Source organism: Cryptomeria japonica, chromosome 5 (genome assembly GCF_030272615.1).
Source record: "Cryptomeria japonica chromosome 5, Sugi_1.0, whole genome shotgun sequence".
Taxonomy (NCBI): Eukaryota; Viridiplantae; Streptophyta; class Pinopsida; order Cupressales; family Cupressaceae; genus Cryptomeria; species Cryptomeria japonica.
Window position 1 is genome coordinate 651,317,872 of NC_081409.1, and position 21,035 is coordinate 651,338,906.

The 21,035-nt window shown below is 37.4% G+C and overlaps 1 pseudogene; it reads left to right on the forward strand.

The window, feature by feature from the left end:
* Positions 1-21,035, forward strand: part of LOC131078230 (truncated transcription factor CAULIFLOWER A-like) — a 182,485-nt pseudogene that overhangs the window by 106,642 nt on the left and 54,808 nt on the right.

Genomic DNA, 21,035 nt, shown 5'->3' on the forward strand with positions numbered 1-21,035 from the left:
GACATATAGCCATTAAATGTACCACTTGTCCAAAAGTAAAAGATTTGATAGGAAACTCAACTTTATAACTTGTGGAATCTCTCTACAACTCTTTGACAAAGTTTGCTTCCTCGGAAAGTGACTCATTATCTGAATCTAGATCTTCTTGCCTCTTGGACACTCTGAATGCAACTCATTATCTGAATCTAGATCTTCTTGCCTGTTGGACACTCTGAATGCAACCTCTTTTGTTGAGAATTTATCAGTATCAATCGTCATCTTATAATTACGATATTTTATGTAACATATCTATAGTTAATGTATTCAAATCTTTTTCTTATTCAATTGCAGAAAATTCTGCATCAAAACTTGGGGGAGAGATCCGAGTACATTTTTTACTGTCACAATATCTTTTAGCTCTTCATCAAGTCCTCTAGTAGAGTTGACAACCTCATCAATCAGGAGCAGGGATGTAGTAATGTTTTCCTTTTCCTTCATTTCAAAACTTTCAAATTAAGCTCGGTAGGTCTGAAGATTTGCTTGTTTGATCTTCTCATATCCTTCATAAATGTTGTGCAGCTTAACCCAAATTTCCTTTGTTATCTTGCAATGCATAATTTTCACAAACTTAGAGTAGATAAACCACATAGAATATCATTTCTTGTCTTGGAATCATTCTCACAAGCCTTCTTTCTGATTTGATCTCTTGGTGGACTCTCAGGGAAGTTGTAGCGATCCATAATTGATTGCCAAACATCTAACCATAGGTCCATCGAATATGCTTTCATCTTTACACTCCAAAATGCATAATTGGATCCAGTGTACCTTCTTAGATCTACCTCATTGAATTAAGATTCTTCTAAGGAACTTGTCTCTAATACCAACTGAAGAGCACACTGATATACTGGGAGGGAGATGAATGAGTATTGCCAATATCAATATGATTAACATTAATCATTATTAGTGATTTCTCTAAGCATGAATCTCAATTCATCAAAATAGTATTTATAAATTTTTCTTTAATGATAAATAAGTTTATGAACACACACAAATACATCTACACAATGTAACACCAGATTTACATAGAAACTCAAAAGGGAAAAAACATGGTGAAAATAGTTGCTTGGATCTACCACCTAGATCCAACCTCACAAAATAATAAAGAACTTACAATATCAAGTAGGCACCAACCTACCAGTGACAGTTATCCTAATTACATTTGTAGGCACAAACCTACATTCTCCTAGTCCAACATCTGAGCACCAACTTACCATGCGAGACATGAATCTCACCAAAATACAAGAGATATAAATTGGAGACCTTCAAGGCTGAATATTTAGCTTTTTTAATCTGATCAACATAAAAACATTGTCACACAATGTGTATGATTTTTAAATAAAATTACACACAATGATTGAGAGGCTGTTAATAGCATCACCCACATAGTCAAATATCAATGACACCTGTTGGATATCCATATTAAAGAACTACACTAGGAATGAACCTAGATTAGCTATATATATGAATTGCAATGATAATTACATTCAAAAGTTTGCCACAAGAATAAACGTTACATGAAACATGAAATAGGGTTGGTACAAAAGCCCACATGTTACTTTGAAAGACAGGTCACACTATGCATTACCCGACATGTTCACTGGCCTCAATTTACATCAACATGCTACTTTCGGTTGGCCCACGTTACAATCCTCTTGTGTATCAAACCAGAACATGAACCTAGTCGGTCAACTAACACGGTGAATAATCTGTCGCTTTTAACTCTCTCTACTGAAGCTCAGCCACTGAAACAGTAGAATATGATACATTAGATGCATACTTATTTTCCAAATAACATACCATGAATCTCAACTACAATGGAAAGCAAAACCAATATCCATTACAGTGCAATTAAATGCACATTCTATTCTTGAGCAACAAGCCTCATAACTGTACCTCAAATGTATCGAAACTACAACACAATATATATTTTATTAGGAACAACTGAAACCAGATCATAATGATAACATTAAGATATCTATCTGACATAGCATGTCATTTAGGAACTGAAAGGCTAAGTCATATGTGGAGGACTATATATTCATTAATTTTTTGACATACGAATAATGGTACATTAAAAGAAAGAAAGTAATACCAACACAAGTTTTTAATTCAATATTAACATTACCAAAATTAGAATACTCAATCAGAGAATAAGTAGATTTAAATCCTAGGAGGGTAGAGAGTTTTAGTTAGTTGGATTTGACTAAATTATAAGAAAATAAGTGAAAGAAAAATGTAGGTACAAACGTAAATAAATACTATCACCAATTAATTTAAATTAGACCTAAATAATCAGGATGAGTGACCAGTATTCCACCAGTTTGTAGTATAAGATTCTAAACCAAAAGAATCTAATAATATGGAAAACTAAATGGATATTTAGAATTTATTTGCTCTTGCTAATGGCAGAAGTTAATGTAGTTCATTAAGAATGTGTAGAAGTGTATGACAATCACATTTGATTTATGTAAATTGGGTTTAGAGTGTAAATCCTATAGCTAATGTATCATTGTTGTTTACTTAATTGTAAAATAGGATTTTTTGTGATTTTGTATTAATCTTGGATGATTCTTGTAGGAAGTTAAGCTATCTGTTTTTTCCAAAAGATGCGTCTATTCAGGAAACTGCTACCCTCACAATTAAGGATCTTACAAGAGGTTGGTAAAACATGTCATGAACCCCGAGGAGAGATGTTAGTGTTGACAACAAGCTAGAAAACTGAGAGGGGGAGGGGGTGAATTAGTTTTCTCAAAATCGTTTTAACTCAAACACAATTTCAGATCTGATAATTAACAGTGAAAGCATAAATCAACACCACATCAATAACACACATAACACCAAGATTTTTGGCTTGGAAAACCTGGTCAAGGGAAAAATCACGGTGGGAACCTACCCACAATATGATGATAGCGTGTTAGAAGTATATGAAATATTACAATGGGAAATACACATGCATTCAGGCACACTACCTAGACACACTACCTAGAGCTCACTGCTCAAAAACAACAAAGGGCTATAACCCAGTCAAGACTCACTGTCTTACAAACATATTTAGATTACATCCAGAAGATCATGAATTGAGAAATTAGCATCTCCTAATGCCTGGTTACAGTTCAGGTTAGGCACATATTCTGCTCTTTTGCACTTCTTCACACTTCTTCACACCACTTCACTGCTTTTGAAAGATCAAAGCATTATTCGCACACACAAATACCTCTCTCACATGAGTATTACATTTATATATACATATCATCAACCTATCTTTCAAGGTCGGCTCAATACACATCACAAATTACAAAGATATAACCATAAACGCTACAATATTATATGCAGACCAAAACAATATTGGCTAAGACATAGTATGAACCTAAATCAACACCTTGAACATGAAACACCTCCAAGAATTATGCCTCGAACATCTGCAACACACTACAATCATTCGGTCGGCCAAAAACATGAAGAACACCAACGGAACAAGGAAAATCACCAACGTGTAACAAGGAAAATCACCAATAACACATTTACCGATCAATCCAGACCACCAACACGAATAGCACACAATTTAGAAACATCCACAAGCTGTTAGACACAATGCACCACTGAGAGGGGGAGTGGGTGAATTAGTGGTTCTCAAACTTTTCCCGTTAGCTATCCTATGTGAGCATACCGGTTAATAGAACTAATTCAATGCAGACTTACCGGTTAGTGGAGAGATCAACACAAATGAAATCACACACGGGACATCACATAACACCAATATATACGAGGAAAACCCAAGATGGGAAAAACCTCGGTGAGCAATGCTGCTGAAGACTACTGCTCCAATCCAGCCTCACAATGAAAACTCTGTTATAATATTTTGGGCGCAAACCCAAGGAGCATCAACCCCTGATTTAGGGCTTCAACTCAAGGAGCACCAACCCCCAACCCTTGATTTAAGGCACCAACCCAAGGAGCACCAAACCCTTCACCAATCTATAACTCACTGATCACAATGATAACTTCAATTACAAAAGTAGTTATCCTGTTACAAGTGAATCTTGCAACCATTTCATAAACCTTACTCTATCGGTGAGATACCTTCTCTGCTACACCGACTCACTCTCCTGCTGCTTAACTGCCGGTAAACTCTACCGGTACACAGCTCTCCTCTCCATCTTCTCTGCTAGATCTCTACCTTACTCTCTTCTCTTCACTGGTATAACACTTTGTCGGTTCTCTAACTACCTTCTCTGCAGCCTCCTTCACTTCTGCTCTGCCGGTATGGTCACTATTGGTTCTGCTCTGCTACCGGTTGAACACTTCAAGCTGATTCTCACTTTCTCTCAATCTTTTCTGAGATACTTGTTGAGCACTTGGCTAATTTGCTCTTACATGCAGAAGTAACACACTTCACAGTAGCACAATATTCTTCTATACAACAACACTTAACAATGTCTTTGGCCTGCATATTTATAGCCAGGTTTTCCTACCAAAAGCCAATTCAAAATCATGGGCGGTTAGGGTTTTCTTATCATCCTCAAGGCAAACCAAATCCAATCAGATCTTCCCCAATCTTATCTTCCTGACAGCCAATAGTACACCTCCGCCATTATCGCACCTTGTTGATCACACCTTCTATCCCCGACGATTTGCTTTTTCCTTATTGACTGATCTTTTGGTCAAATACCAAGATTTGTCTTGCTGTTTCCTTCAACCCCCTCGATCTTCTCAATCATTGTTAGCTGGCTGGTAGTTGTCCTCTAGACCTCAAGCCGCAAACCTCTGCAAGGACACTGCAACACGTCAGGTGAATTGTGGGATCTTCCATCAATGTCGACCAACTTTGCAACTACCTCGTCGGTGTACATTCCATCTTCATCCAAATGCAGGTTCGCCACCTTGACTCCATGTGGCATCCATGTTGACCATCTGCCAGCTTGACTCTTCATGTCGGTCCAGATAGGATCACCGACCAAACACTTCTACCGGTTCCTCTTCTCTGGCAGTTTTCTAATCCTGCCGGTATCTCTCATTCTACCAGTTCACACCTCATGTCTACACTTGTTGAACTGCCGATGGAACACTTAAACCGGTCTTTAGACATGTCTATCCCAAGCATGCACATTCCCACAAATTGGGAGGACATCTGCATTTGCACCTTGCTCATATTATTGGTGGACTTACATACCGGTAAACCCTCTTGATCTGTTTCGACATCTTAACATGCCTTCTCAATTGGTTTAGTGCATATCCCCGATTTCATGCAATTGATGCACACCCCTTCTTCCTTATCTCACAAAAGTATGTTGCACACAATGCATGATAGGAGATAAGTTCCACTTACGGGTGGAGTGCCACCTTATCTTCTGCATCCTGCAATGTACTCATGTGACTTCCCTGTTTCATGTGATCCGGTGTGGGCACATTCACTGTTAGTCATTGTTTTTCATGATGACTGCATTTTCATCAGGTGGGAGTCCTATTGTCGTGCAACCTTACTGTATACCTGTGCTTTGTTCATTCTTGCTCTTCCAGTGTTGATGTGATTTAGGTAACATTTTGCCTCTTCATCATAAACAACATCCAAGCATCTTTCTCATCCGGCTTTGTACACTGGCCATGACCTTTATAGGCAGACAACCACTCGGTTGATCTGACTTCCCCATGTCAACACATCACTTACCAGTTGACATCCTTTCCTTACCGGTGATGCACTGTACTGGTACCAGTATAGGTACCAATCACCTTACCATTCCATCTCCACAAGTCAGGCACCAACTTGTGTACCGGGGTTATCTTTCTTACCTTACCGGTGTTTTGCAACACATGGTGATATCAAAGATATCTCAACCTATACTCCTCCTTGACAGTTTTGCACATACATCTCTCTTACCAGTAGTCACCCCATACCGGTTTTCATCAGTGACAACCCAATACCAACAATCTCCCCCTTTGGCATTGATGTCAACTCATGTAGTATCCGGCATACTACATAGTCCTTCTCCCCCTTTCACTGATCTATGGGTTCTCAGCACATGTAGTATGCAGTATACTACAAAATCTTTCTCCCCCTTTGACAACAATGGCAAAGGGCACTGTCAAGGTATCATTCCTACTTGTATTTGCCAGGTACTGACAAAATTCTTTCTCCCTCTTTGTCTTTACCGGATGTCTCTCCTCCTCTGTCGGTGAACTTGCGTCACTTCCTAATTGATCCTAAAACTCTTTAGGAATCAAATGTAATTGTACTACCAATACAACCAGCCAAGTGACAAGTAGGAATCAAATGTGATTGTACTATGAATACAACCAACCACATGATAGGTAGATACCCCTTGCAATGTAATTCTCCTGGGTATTCATACTGTGACTTTTCATCATCTGCAATTTTGGGCAATCAGTGCACTTACTCTTCCAAGTTCAAACATCCTGGCTTTGCATCATAGCCACTTGAACTCCCCCTGAGTCATACATCTCAGGTCCTCATCTCCGGTGGGGCCTAATACCGGGGCTCCAATTTCTTCCATATACTGATTGAGCTGTAAATATGTGATCATCTGATAATCTTTCAACTCCACTATTTCACCACAGCCTTATAACATGATCCTGGATCTACACAATTCCAGACAATTTTATCATCATGCCAAGATTCAAACCGATTAGCCCCAAAATATGCATGCCTGCATGATCAACCACTGGGCCAACAAATGTCATTCAGGTATTTTCCAATACTATGTGAGACATGAACTCCACATTCCATGCTACCAGGGCTAATGCAATGATTTCCAACTTCATTGTCTTACATAACTTGCAAGTACCTATAGGCATGTATATCGGTAGCATCCTGCACATACCGGTTAAAATATGATACCAATTGTTAACCTCCACTTATTGACACATGCAGTGGTGTGATCCAACATGGATCTATAGGTGTGTAGTTAAGGCAACCTCTACACACACTTATCATATATGTTCTTCCATGTTGTTTAATTCACAGAGGGGTGAATGATAAATTCAATGTGCTACTCCCCCTAAGATCCCGCATCTCCTTTAGACCTTAGGAGATATCACCTATGCAATGTGTGCACAGTGCCGGTCCATGGTCTTCTTCCTCCATACCTGTTTGGTCTTATCCTTCTTCCCATTTTCAGGCTTGGGAGCAGGTCTTTCCTTCTTCTGCTGATGGGTCTTTTCATTTCCTGATTCTCCATTACAGCCAGAATTAGTGCTATAGTAGCACACAACATCCATCCCAACTTCATGTTTGGAGAATCTCTTGACATACCGATTTGACCATCTCTTTCTGGTCATGTTGCTATGACTGGCAACCGAAACCGGGTGACCTCTTGCTCCTGCAGGGATATTTCTCCTTTAGTTCTATGCAGGTCTTTGATTTCCAAATGCTCTATATCCACTTTTCTGCAGAGCATAGTTGTTATACTAGCCTCCATGTGACTGCAGGTTCCTTTTCTTGCATTCAAACTTTCTATGGCCAAAAACATTGCAGTTATGACAAAAAAGATTTGCATAACCGGGAGAGGGGACATGCATGTATCTTCTCCTAGATACATTTTGCTCATATACCCGATTTCTGTGAGATCCTACATTATCCTTTATAGATCTCTTTGTACATTCCCCTACCCTATGGCCATAAGCATTACATGCAAAGTAGTAACCGGTAAAGGATGGTATATGACTTACAAATTTATTTTGCCATGCATGGGAAGATCTTACCGGTTTTGCATCTCCATTTCTTCTTCTTTGAGAATGGATCCTTGGTTGTCCATTCTGTGCAGCTCTTCCATCTGGTCTCTTCTTCTCCCACACTTGTTTTGCCCTGTGGGTGGTAGCATTTCCTTGTCCTTTGTTAGTAGGAGGTCCTCTTTGTTGTCTTCTCATTTTTCTGCTTCCTGTGAAGCTGTCTTCTCCCATCTGCCCTTTACCTTTGGGATCTGCATTGTTCCTTCTTGCAACACCGATCTTCTTTGCTATTTGCAAGTCCTCTCCGGTTGTGTTTAGATCAACCTTCTTCCGGGGAGCATTTCTCACTGTGAAGGTTTGTCCCTTGTTCTCTCCATTTGATGAGACAAATTGAATGTCATTGTGGGGGACATTCTTGCTGGTGGAACATTCATCGGTACCACTTCCTAACCCTTTAGTGTCCTTGGAATGCTTTTGCTTCTTTAACATCTTGTCCAAGGCATCACTGCTGCCATCAAACCAGGTTCTTACCTTGAGCTCATCCTGACACATCTCAAGGTCATTTCGGAGAATCTCCATTTCTCCAACTAGCTGCAAATATTCTTCATTTTTTACTTCTAGCCTAGATGCTAGATCTTCACACCAGCACTTCTTGGTGTTCTCTGCCTGAGACTTCAACTCTGAGATGCATTTCTCAGATTCTTCAAGGCATTTTGTCAGTCGGTTCTGCTCTATTATAGCAGCATTCTTGAATACCTTGTATTCATTTCTCAAGATCTCCCTTTCACTTTCCTTGGAGTCCAAGACTGATTTTAAATCATTAGTCAATATTTTTGTCTCTTCTAGTTGAGAGGTCAATAAGCCAACCTTTTGGTTTGACACATCAATGCAGTTTCTCAACTAACTGCAGTCCTCATGAACTGATCTTTTGTAGATTTTAAAATCATTTCTAATATTTTGAAGCTCTTCTAGTGCACTTACCAGTTCACACTCAACATCTACTTCTGCATCTTCTTCTTCTTCTTCTTCTTCTCCTTCACTATCAAATAGATCTTGATGGCTAGATCCATCTGTCTTGTCTCCTTCTTCCCCATCATCACTGCCAAACACATCTTGTCGGTCGGATCCATTTGACTTGTCACTTTCAGATGTGTGCACCTCAACTTCAGATCCTTGAGCCATGAGGAGATGGGTTCCTTCTTTATCAATGCTGCGACTGCTAGTGGATTTGCCTTCATCATCTGTACATGTATCTGTTGTATTGTTCTTCTCACTTCCACACATTGATCTTGTAGTGCAGTGTTCATTTCTATAGAGCTTCCTTAGTCTATCCCATAGAGTCTTTGCAGATTTACATTTATCCACTTGTGAGGAGACATCACCGGTGAGCCCACTGAATATAGCCTTCATGGCTTCTTCATTGCACAGGCAACTTCTTTCTTCTTCAGATCCGATGGGAGGACTGATATTCCTAGGGAGACCATTGATAATCGACATCCATACATCAAACCCTAGAGAGGATAGGAAGACTTTCATTCTACAACTCCAAATAGAATAGTTTGAACCATCAAGCACAGGAGCAGGGATTGACACTAAACAAACCATTGTGTCCTTAAGACGGAGTCTACCCAAGCTGGAGAAAACTCGTCTAGTTGGGAACCTAGGCTCTAATACCAATTGTTAGACACAATGCACCACTGAGAGGGGGAGGGGGTGAATCCGTGGTTCTCAAACTTTTCCCTTTAGCTATCCTATGTGAGCATACTGGTTAATAGAACTAACTCAATGCAGACTTACCGGTTAGTGGAGAGATCAACACAAATGCAATCACACAAGGGACATCGCATAACACCAATATATACGAGGAAAATCCAAGATGAGAAAAACCTCGGCGAGCATTGCTGCTGAAGACTACTGCTCCAATCCAATCTGACAATGAAAACTCTATTACAATGTTTTGGGCACAAATCCCAGGAACACCAACCCCTGATTTAGGGAACCAACCCAAGGAGCACCAACCCTTGATTTAGGGCACCAACTCCAGGAGCACCAACCCCTTCATCGAGCTATAACTCAGTGATCACAATGATAACTTCAATTACAAAAGCAGTTGTCCTGTTACAAGTGAATCTTGCAACCATTTCATATACCTTACTTTGCCGGTGAGATACCTTCTCTGCTACACTGACTCACTCTTCTGCTGCTTAACTGCCGATAAACTCTATTGGTACACTTTTCCTCTTCTTCTTCTCTGTTGGATCTCCACCTTACTCTCTGTTCTTCACCAGTATAACACTTTGCCGGTTCTCTATTTGCCTTCTCTGTAGCCTCCTTTACTTCTGCTCTGCCGGTATGGTCGCTACCGGTTCTGCTCTGCTACCGATTGAACACTTCAACCTGATTCTCACTTGCTCTCACTCTTTTCTCATATACTCGTTGAGCACTTGGCTGATTTGCTCTTACATGCAGAAGTAACACACTTCGTAGTAGCACAATATTCTTCTATACAAAAACACTTAACAATGTCTTTGGCCTGCATATTTATAGTCAGGTTTTCTTGCCAAAAGCCAATTCAAAATCATGGACGGTTAGGGTTTTCTCATCATCCTCGAGGCAAACCAAATCCAATCAGATCTTCCCCAATTTGATCTTCCTAACAGCCAATAGTACACCTCTACCATTATCGCACCTTCTTGATCACATCTTCTATCCTTGGCGATGTGCTTTTTCCTTATCGACTGATCTCTTGGTCAAATACCAAGATCTGTCTTGCTGTTTCCTTCAACTGCCTCCATCTTCTCAATCACTCTTAGCTGGCTCGTAGTTGTCCTCCAGACCTCAAGCCGCAAACATCTCCAAGGACACTGCAACACGTCACTTGAATTGTGCGATCTTCCATCAATGTCGACCAACTCTGCAACTACCTCGTCGGTGTACATTCCATCTTCATCCAAATGCAGGTTCGCCACCTTGACTCCATGTGGCATCCATGTCGACCACCTGCCAGCTTGACTCTTCATGTCGGTCCAGATAGGATCATCGACGAAACACTTCTAGCCGTTCCTCTTCTCTGCCAGTTTTCTAACCCTGCGGGTATCTCTCATTCTACCGGTTCACACCTCATGTTTGCACTTGTTGAACTGTCGGTGGAACACCTAAATCGGTCTTCAGACATGTCTATCCCGATGTCTATCCCAAGCATGCACATTTCCACAAAGTGGGAGGACACCTGCATCTGCACCTTGCTCATATTACAGGTGGACTTACATACTGGTAAACCCTCTTGATCTGTTTTGGCATCTCGACATGCCTTCTCAGTCGGTTCAATGGATATCCTTGATTTCATGCAATTGATGCACACCCCTTCTTCCTTATCTTAGAAAACTATGATGCACACAATACATAATAGTAGGTAAGTTCCACTTACCGGTGGAGTGCCACCTTGTCTTTTGCATCCTGCAATGTACTCATGTGACTTCCCTGTTTGTGCAACATATCTTCATAAAGGCACATGTGATCCGGTGTGGGCACATTCACTGTTAATCATTGCTTTTCATGCTGACTATATCTTCATCAAGTGGGAGTCTTGCTATCCTGCAACCTTACATTATACCTGTGCTCTGTTCATTCTTTCTCCTCTAGTGTTGGTGTGATTTAGGTAACATTCTGCCTCTCCATCACAAACAACATCCAACAACCTTGCTCATCCTGCTTTGTATACTGGTCATGACCTTTGCAGGCAGACAACCACTCACTTGGTTGATCTGACTTCCCTATGTCAACACATCACTTATCAGTTGACATCCTTTCCTTACCGATGATGCACTGTACTGGTACCCGTACAGGTACCGATCACCTTACCATTTCATCCCCACAAGTCAGGCACCAACTTGTGTATCGGGGTTATCTTTCTTACCTTACCGGTGTACTGCAACACAAGGTGATATGGAAGATATCTCAACTTGTATGCCTCCTTGAAAGTGTTGCACATACATCTCTCTACCGGTAGTCACCCCAAATCGGTTGACATCAATGAGAACCCAATGCCAACACAAGCATCATGAATTACCACAAAAACAATTGCACCAACACCACTTACTAGAATCTTCATCATCAATGTACTGAACTTTAAGAATGCTAACTGGAATGATTGTCAAAGTGAAAGATTCACTTGCGAATCTCCACATCATGAACCATCTGAATTGAGGACACACCATATGTAACGTCCCAAACATTGCCAATCCGCAAACCAAAATATTGCAACATGGAGCTATGTGGAGCAAAATCTAAAATATTGATCAACACCGAACAATTGAAAAAGCAACCGCAATACTGGATCTCATAACTTGATCAAATCTCCATGCGAACCACTGAAACTAGAGCTGAATAAACTAGATATACTTATCTTAAAACCTTTTAATCCACAACAACTCATCTACAACACACTTGCCAAACCAACTCACTTAATCCGATTGCAACACTAGAACACACCGAGGAATATGTTGACAGCAATGACAACATGTCACTCAGTCAATCCAAACACATATTTGCACATTATCCCAATGGTTAAATACGATCCAACAATCTCCCCCTTAGTGTTACTCGAGGGGATTCAAACCTACGACCCTGTTTTGATACTACTTGTTGGGAGTTAAGTTGGTCATTTTTCCCAAAAGATGTACTTGTTTAGGAAACCAGTACCATCTCAATTTAGGATCTCATGGGAGGTTGTTAAACCATGTCACAAACCCCAAGGGAAGATGCTAGACACTTTCCAACAATTGTCTCTTCCAACAAGATTTTATTAGTCATTGTTGCTAACCTATGAAATTTGTACTCCTTAAAGTTTGTTAGCACTAAGCTAGTGTTAATTAAAAAAAATTAGATTCCTTTGTGGTAGGATTAATTTTTGGAGGTTCGTTAAGTCTTCTTTAGATCCATTTCATTACTTTTACAAGAGTAAGTAGCAAAGACATGCAAGATGCTTATTGTAAATTTAAAGTGATCTATATAGTATGATGCACTATAATATTGATTTATTATTGTTTATGATGTGTGAATACTTCCTTTGGATATAGTCTAGTGCCCTAGGACCTCTCTTTAAATATAATATCCTAGTTATTAAGGTTTGATTGCTTTTGTATGAAAGATGATGGGCACCAATTGATTCTTGGTAGGAATTGACCTCGTGATGAGTGAAAGTTAAGTTCCTATAAATTGAATAAGATCATGAGGATGTTTATTCTTAGGGAAAAAAACACCTAAATTTAGTTTAGGGTAGAAAATAAAAAACTAATAGGAATTATCGAAGGTTTAGACTATTAGTGATGAACTAATTGAAAATAGAGGAATTTATTGGTTTTTATCAATTTATGTACAAAAATAAATTGAATTGAATACTAAAATAACATATCTAAAAATAAGACCAAAATAATTACAAAACTTGACTAAATACTACTATTATATAAATAGTGATAAATATTTATTATATGATACAATATAAATCGTAATTTACTATACAGAATATTTTTACGTATAGATTTTTTTTATTTTACAATTGAAAAATAATAATATAAGTTTATTTAGAAGGACAACGAAAGGTCTAGATGGTAGAATTTCTCATGATTTTAGATATCAATACTTTTGTACTTAAAAATGAATTTTTCAAAAGTTAAAATTAATATATTATTTTGAGTTCTATTCAGCAAAATTTTGAATATATGCTTCAGATCCTGTATAGATATGTTGCAATTTTGTTTAGAATATGTTAAATAGTTATTAATAGTTTGTGGACTAACATTCTATCTGCTAATAGCCATTGCGTTTGGAATTTGAGGACTTACGAAGACAGATAACACAGTCAGAAAAAGTGTGCAAGTAAGAACGTTGAATCATATGATGAAATTTGAATATTTATTTATAGATTATAAAATTGAAAAAGTGTTTCTACCTATTTAAAGTATAAAACATCTTATGACAGACATATGATCGGTGAAGACTTGGATTTACTAAATTTGAAAGAATTGCAACAACTTGAAAAGAAAATGAGTTTGGGTGCTAGAAGGATACGCTCAAGAAAGGTAACTCGCAGTATCCTTTTGATTAAGTTTAAAATTTGATAGGTTTTCTGCATTATGTTTTTAGCGCTACATTAATTGTTATAGAAATTGGGTGATCTTAAAGTAGTATGCTATGTTATCAGTTTTAATATTTAAAAAAATTAAAAAATAAAATAAATTTGTACTGTTTTAAAATAATTTCAATCAATGTTAGACTGTCTTATGCATTCAAGCTCTGTAGGGTAAAATTTTATCGGAGAATGTGGAGTTCTACAAAATGAAGGTATCGTACAATTTCTTTTCTAAGAAATTATTATATTTTACATATTATTTTTACTTTAAAAAAAATATTGTGATATTTTATTTTTCTATTTTGTTTGTAAATAATAGAAAAATATCATGTAATTTTTTAAGCTAGAATTATGTAATTAGAAGAGAAGACTTAAATGAGTTTATTTACATATATTTTTATTTGAGATTTATATATAAGATCTTTTAAAATTTTAAATATTTTAGTAATTTTGGTATTTATTTTTTATAAACTAGAGATGATTCTATTTGGGACTTCATTGATGAATTTTTTATTACATTCTTGATTTCAAATTTAGCCATTTGAGGGACTTGTTGATTGTCAAATTAGATTACTGAAGCCCAAGGGGCCAAGGATGCTAGAATGGGGGGCAGCACAATCATGGATGCTCATACACATAATTTGAAAAGAGCAAGAAACCTTTAAAGAAGGCCAGCTTTTTATCTAAACAAAAACTAAACTAATGCTTATAAAAAAGGGATTTCACTAGGCATAGAGTTTAGAAAAAGGAGGCAGGGATTCGAAAAATTAGATTAAAATGGTGGATAGAGGGGTACGAAAGAAAGTAATAAGTCAACTCTCTCTTTAACATATAATAGATCATCATCAATGAAAATGTGAATGCCTATAGTGGGGCTACCTCAACTCAAATTATGCAAACTTGATTATACAAGAAACATAAATTATCCATTATCATCCAAGGTATAGGTAGACAAACACAAGACACATTTTAAAGTTACACCGAAGTCCACTCTCTCGGATTGAGTATGAAGAACAATAGCATAAAAGATATTACGTTAATCAAAGGCCAAGGGATAAATGATCAATAATCCATAATTTTCGTAAGAGAAAAATATAGTTAAAATTGTAAAAGATAATTGACAGGTATTTACAAATAGAAAGAGCCTTATATATATAGATTGCTAAAAAAGTTGAAGCATATCTCAACTATAGATCTAATTGTTGAACACTTTGGATGTTTAGAGGGGAGAGCGGGGGGCGGGGGTTGTGAATTGGCATATATTAAAACTTAACGATTTATTCAACATTATTTCAATTATCATAAGTGCAGAAGTAGACAATAGAAGGAAAAACTTTAATCACACAATGATACCTAGAGTTTGTTGGCAAGAGACACTTAATAGATGATCCAATGTTGTCATTGTTGGCAACTAATGCTAATGCACCCATCCGCATAGCTCAGTTTGTTCATACCGGAAGAGTGATTGATTTTGGTTAAGTCCGATAGATTGGAAACACAGAGTATTTGATAGAGAACAGGTTGATCGATCCATACTTCAATACAGGTTTATATCTTGTGTTGTAGATCTTAGGGAAGCATTATGAATGTGTTATCTACCATATTCCAGGTTTGTGGCATCCGGTGTTGACTCATGGTTGAGTTAGATGATCCGGTGTGTTGGTTATCAGTTTTACAGAGTAGTTTAGCAGTATTGTGTAAATAATCATTATGCGGATAATGTGGATTGATTTTTGTGCTTAGATTGTGATCTTGGCGTTGTGTTAGATAATTTTGGTAGCGTGTGGACAATTCTTTTGGTCCGCATATGCATTGGAATTCAAATTGTGCTGACTTTGCTTACAGGTTTCATTATTTGGATAGTATTGAAGCCGACATGTAGAAGACCTAAATTCATATTGTGGATATTAAAGACTGATAGATATGATCATTTTTTATATCGAGATGTATGTGGAAAGTGTTTATGATCAATTGTGCATAGTTTCACGTGGTCAAGTTAAGGATTTGTGCTCCAGAATAAAGCAAAATAGTGGAACAAACCAGTGTAGCAGAGTAGCATGAGATTAAGTATTTTGTGCTTAACTGGAATAGTACCTTGGCATTTGTAGATGCTATTTTTCAGTTTAGACATTCCAATTATCTTTTGTAAAATATTTTGTAAGGCAATGAGCCTTCCAGGGTTGTTGCCCTTCTTTCTTTGAGTAGTGAGCTCTAGGCAGTATGCCTGAATGCATGTGCATTCCCTTATGTAATATTTCTATACTTATGCATAGTATATTTATATTGTGGATCTCATCCCCGCTATGGTTTTTCCCTTGATCAGGTTTCCCACTTATAAAATCTAGTGTTATGGTGTTGTTGCTGATTGCTTTGTGTTTCTGGATTTTCCTTTTGTTCATTTGCATTAAGTGGTTGAAAGTACAAGTTAATGAAATCAAAATTTGCAGAACATTGATTCACCCCCCTCTCAGTGTTCTTTGATTCCAATAGATTTTACGTGGAAAACCCAATGAGGGAAAAAACATGGTGAGAATTATCTCACTATATGAAAAACTGATTACAAAGTTTTAGGCGCTTGACTGAGGAAGCTCATTGCTCTTGATTTGGATTTGCAGGCTAATGTGGACAATCGTAGGGTGAGATACAATGGATTTGCGAAACATTAAATTTCACTTCTTTAGGGAAATATACAATGGATTTAATTACAAAGAGTAATAATTGTTGAACTAAGTAGAAGTGCATCATTTGAAATATCGATTGTAGTTCACTATTATAAACATCTGAAATTGACTTCATCATTGCTCAGTTGCCCTTGTGCACCTTTTCACAACTTCTCATTCAACACACACCATTACATATCATCCTCCAAAAGATCCATTCCTTTGTATATCATCCACACAAAGAAAATACATCAATTAGGTCGGACTATTTAGATGTAATGTGTAGAATATAAAGCATTGGTCTAAAAAAATTCTCCAAAGCAATGCGGAAGGGACAAAAAGATGTGTGAAGAATCTCATCATGTTGGCATACCTTGCTAGCAATCCTAAATCATTACCTTCAACTCTGCATACAACCGCATGGACCAAAAATACTCAAGTCGACTCCAAAGAACAAAACCAATAAGACAATCCAATTAAATATACTCAAAATATAGTGTGGACCACCAAAAATACTTGAGGATGGATAACGTAGCATAACCCGACACCCACAACACAACATCAGAGAATCGCAACACCAACAACATTAGTAAGCTGAGGAATGCAAAGCATTCCTGCAAACAGGTACACTGTCACTATGGAACCAACACTCAGACTAACAACATATCAATTGTAGATCAAATGGACATATAAAACATTAGATATAATATTCTTTGGCATCTAACAAAAATATGTCACAACCAAAATTAAAGATTAATGAATACGGCTAATGCAGTACAAAACCCCTTCCCTTCAAACTTACAACATTCAAAACACAGAATACCCTTACAAGGACTCTCTGCTACCGGATTAACGGTCAAATTGCAACAAAACTTAAGCTTATATGCTCATCAAATCACAAACATATAATTACAACTATAGCCCTAATTGTACTGATGCCTCTCTTTGATGCAAATTCTATCCTCTAACTCCTCTTGGGTCCTCACACCAAGTTTCAAGGTGTTCGAACAACAGAATCAAGGAGAAACAGTCAGATTTCTGTTAGCACCCTAGTTAACCTAACCAGCCAGGCAATCTTGTGAAAAATCTGCAAAGTCTTTATGGTTCATAATTTCAACCATCGGCAAATGGATGATAACACACACCTCTATACCCACATATGCTCACATAAATAATTTGAATCCATACAAATACAAGAAACAAAACAAATTTCAGAGATAGAGCGAATGACATTAAATAGACTTCCAATTTGGTACCAATGATTTCAAATTTGAAAAACAATTACATAATTTACATTGCAAAATCTTACCTGTTCTCCCCCCCTCTCTCTAGTTTTCTACCCGTTGCTCATACAATTTGCCCCAAATTTGAATTTTCCCGTCGTGACTATTGGATTGCATGACTGTTCAAATTCAAAAATTGATAAGTCGCTGTCAAACACAGGTGTTGGAATAGCAATGTTGGTCTGATAGACCAACACTGGGTACTGATATCAGAATAAGAACTCCGTTCATGACTGTCAATCTCCCATCGAAATAACTCTTCAAGGTGGAGCAACAAATTCCAGTAATCCCGACAGAACAAACTACTCCGATGTCACTCATTTCAGTATAGCTTATGCCGAACAAGACATGTGGATGTCTATTGGAATAACCCATCAAAGTTGGCTAAACAATATTTTGCAATCCCGATAGTGTAAATTATCCCGATGACAACCTTATCGGATTAACTATTCCGATGGCAACTTTTCACCACAATGATGCTTTATCAGGTTAACTATCCTGATGCCAATATTGATACCTTATCAGAATAACTATTCAAAGTCGGCTGAATAGAATTTTGCAAAGCCGATAGTGTAACCTATCTCGATAACAACAATGATACCTTATTGGTTTAACCTATCCTGATAATAGTAATGATAACCTTTTACCCCAATGACATTTTATCGGTATAGCTTATCCCGATGACAAAAATGACAATATTTTGAGCAACTTTACAAATTTGAAAATCATGACTCCAATTTTGACCAACATACCCAAAAACATGAAATAACATTACAAATGGTGTCAACAGACCTTATTAAATCAAAATAGACCTAACCCTAACTCCTAAGACTCAAAATACCAAATTGAAAAATCGACTAGACCTTAGGTGCTCCTGCACCAGGGGCACAATACAAACTAGAAATCTGAACCATATTTGATTGGTTATTCACTAGAGCAATCATACATAACTATAATCTGCTGCGAACATCTAAATACATCTTCAATGCTTCAAAATAGTTCTAAGACAACTAGATATATCACCTACACCAATTTCCATACATCAATATGAACTCATGATTGTTAGAATTCATGAAATGTGAATCCCACAAGCCTAGTTACCTTCTGCAAGAATACCTGTCACACCATAAAAGAAAATTGAACAACATAGAGAATTGAAGATAATTAACAATAATTCAATGTATTGCTTTGAAATTGCTTAATTACAATGAAGGATATGACATCCTTATAAAGAAATCTAACTCTAAAGATATAAATCCTAAATGGTGGAGTCTACAAGATAGACTAAGAGTTAAAATAGAATGCATGAATCAGTCATGTATGCATGAAAATCATAATAGACTAATTAATGTATGAAACTCTTGAAATTCTAAACATAGTTTGCTTTTCCTAGTTTGCATTATACATGGAGATAAATATTAATTAATTATTCATAATTAATTAATTAACTAATTAATAAATACCAATAATTAATTATGAACTAAGACATCGATTATTTAGTGAATTAATGCAATTAAGTGAATAATTAATATATGCATTATTTATTCCAACACCCCCCTGAATGCCCAAATGGGAGAGAGGCAAAGATATAGGAAAAAGCATGCAAAGATGAATGCATGATGGGTCCCGGCCTAAAGCCTGATGAGGTACCCATGAACAAACATGCAAGTTTCTCAGAAATAGAGCAAAGGAGAAAACCATGAATGGGAACAAAACTCCTCTCCAAAAGAGAAATAAAAAGACAATCATGAAGAAACATTGAAGCATGAAGAAGCTTCAAAGATTGTCATAGAATTACTGCTATGATGCTGAAAAAAGAACCTTTGGAAATAGGAATGCTAGAGTGTCGATATGGCAAGTATTCCATCTCACCGACAATGCATGGGTAAATGGCCGTGATGCATCTCATAGTACATAGGAATAAATACGTAAGCGATCCATCTCACAGACAATGCATGGGTGAATGGCCCTGCATCTCCTACTACATAGGAACAGGTACTGAATACAAAGAACACTCCAACACGAAACCAAGGAAGCACTAGCAAACAATAGTACAAACCCCCTCATAATGCTGACAAGGGAGAGTGAGACAAGTACATTGAATTTGAATGCTATTCTCCATGATGCCAAAAAAATAGAGATGTGTGCCAAAAAGATGGAGCTCCGATCACAGGAGGACAGAATAGGGCTAGGAACTCACTGACCTCTTCGGCAAGAAGAGGTAGTGGGTTGGAAAGCTATTTGCAAAAATGGATTTGAGATCTAGATAGAGCGCTGAATCACCTTTCTAACGATATCTCGTTTGCGAAAAACGGAGTCCGGATGCACAAGATATGCCCCTGGGAGTGAAAATTGCAATTCAACTGGCAAAAAAACTTACAAAATGAAAAACTCTGAAAAATATACCTCCATATATGGATCGGGCTCAGAAAGACCTTTCCAACAGTATATGGTTTTCCCAATTTCAACTCCATATGACCAAGTTATGGCCAAAACAAAAAAAACACCTCTTTTATGGCACAAAGAGGGTCAAAGAAGGGCCATGCATGCTGACTATACTGCTGATGTCATGCTGATGTCACCAGCTGAAAATCAAAATCTTCTAAATTTTTTTATTTTTTTTGACACAGGTACAAGTATGGCCGTACAGATTTTGTGTTCCTCGAAAAACGCGCGCCAATGAAAAAATCATGCCCTTGATGCCGAAAATAAGCAAATTATATATCAAAATTCATGGATTCGGCCTTTTGAATCCAACCATGAGGTCCTTTTTTGTCCAAAAGACTCCAAATTTTTAGGTACCCTCTAGAATAGAGAAAACCCTCGAACTTTGAACCCTTGCAAAATGGACTCTGTATATCGAATTTCAGTGAAACAAAAGGCGATCCTAACTTTCTCAAGCCTTCTAGAATTGATGGTGAGCTCCAAAATAACCTAAGATTAACAATTTGCTGTGTAAATGCAAATAATCTCCAAAAAAACCAACATGAATCTTCAGATCTGGAGCTCTGATACCATGTGAGAATTTGTGAAATGCGAATCCCACAAGCCCAGTTATCTTCTGCAAGAATACCTGTCACACAATAAGAGAAAATTGAACAACAAAGAGAATTGAAGACAATTAACAATAATTGAATGTATTGCTTAATTACAATGAAGGATATGACATTCTTATAAAGAAATCTAACACTAAAGATAGAAATCCTAAATGGTGAAATCTATAAGATAGATTGAGAGTTA